General features: G+C 33.3%; 1 non-coding gene across 1 annotated transcript; it reads left to right on the top strand.

Moving 5' to 3' along the window:
* The first annotated feature begins 738 nt into the window (after positions 1 to 738).
* Positions 739 to 874, top strand: LOC129034406 (U8 small nucleolar RNA). Its single transcript, XR_008501884.1, has one exon. It is a non-coding gene; the product is annotated as a U8 small nucleolar RNA (small nucleolar RNA).
* The last annotated feature ends 596 nt before the right edge of the window (positions 875 to 1470 follow it).

Raw genomic sequence — 1470 nt, 5'->3', positions numbered from 1 at the left:
TGTTCTTAGATCTCTGCCTTTTTCTTGCAAACTACATCTCCCAGACACTCCCAACTGGGTTTCTTCTATGTTTGGCCAATAGAATGCACTGTTAGGAGACAGGAGTGGAAGAAAAAGTGAAGTTGGGAAGTTTCTGTCCTACTCTTGATGCTTCTTCATGTAGTATCTGACAGGAGTTCCATCTCCTAGAGACAGTTCCTTTTTCCAGGGTCCTAGTTCATACCAGAGTCTTTATCTACATCCAGCCCTTGCCTGGTAGCCTTAGGTCTTGGCATCTACCTACATTACCTCCTCCTTTTGTACCTCACATTAAGAATGTTATAGCTTCCTGCTTCATTAATGTCTGTCACCTTTTAGGACTTTGCACTCTCTCCACACCTCTGTAACTAGTTCCCTATGTTAAATTCTTTAAACAGGACAACTTGGTATGGGATCTATCTTATTGACTGGACCCCAATAATACATCAGATTAGAAAAGTTCCAGTCACTTCTTTGTTTGCTAGTGGTTTTGTTGGTTTGCTTTGTTTTTTGTTTTCATATAGTGAGATTACATTTTACCAAATCATTTTTGTTATTGAGTTGCTATATGTGAACAACTGAGAATTGTACGTATTATTTCCCTTTTATTCTGTTAATGTGGTATATTAAATTTAATAGACTTCCTAAAGACACTTCATTTTTGCACTCCTTGGGTGAACCCTATTTGTTTATGATGTCCTTTTAAGAACATTGTGCTGATCGTCAGGTGGGAGAATTCTTCCGTGTTCCTCCTTTTGCAGGGCAGATTAGAACACGATGATTGGGGTTCGCATAATATGTGATTAACATTTCTGTGTAATCAGGACTTGCAACATCCCGAATGCTCTTACCTGACACTTCTTAAAAAAAAATAATAAATAAAAACACAGTGCAAAATTTTATTGTTTGCTATATTTTAAAAGAATTTTTGCATCTGTGTTCATGAGTGTAATTATTCTATAATTTTCTTTTCTTGTATTGCCCTTATCTAGTTTAGTAATGCAATTTCAATGCTCATTATGAGTGTAATTTGTGTTCATTTCAAAGGTAATTGGTTATTTATTTCAGCTTTTAGGACTCTTCATCCTTGACAATTACAGTTCTATTATGATTTTACTCTTTCGAATAGTTATCTCTTTAAATATTACTTCCACATTGTTTCCTTCATGCTTTTATTATATTCCTGTGAGATTTACATTGGACACACTTTCACCTCTGTGTCACTTAAAAATGTAATTACTTCTTTTAAGTAATACCATGTTTTTATTTTTGCAAGTTGAATTTCTTAGATTTTAATTCTTTTTTCATGGATATGATTCGCTTGTCAATTTAAATACTGTAAATATTGATTATACATTCTTTGTCAGTTTTTTAATAAAATTAATTTTATCTCCAGTATATTAACATTCTGATTATATATTTTTTCTGGTTGTCTTTCTGAGCTTTAGATGT

Source organism: Pongo pygmaeus, chromosome 2 (genome assembly GCF_028885625.2).
Source record: "Pongo pygmaeus isolate AG05252 chromosome 2, NHGRI_mPonPyg2-v2.0_pri, whole genome shotgun sequence".
NCBI lineage: Eukaryota > Metazoa > Chordata > Mammalia > Primates > Hominidae > Pongo > Pongo pygmaeus.
The sequence above is the reverse complement of the archived record's forward strand: the minus strand, read 5'-3'. Positions and strand labels throughout refer to the sequence as shown.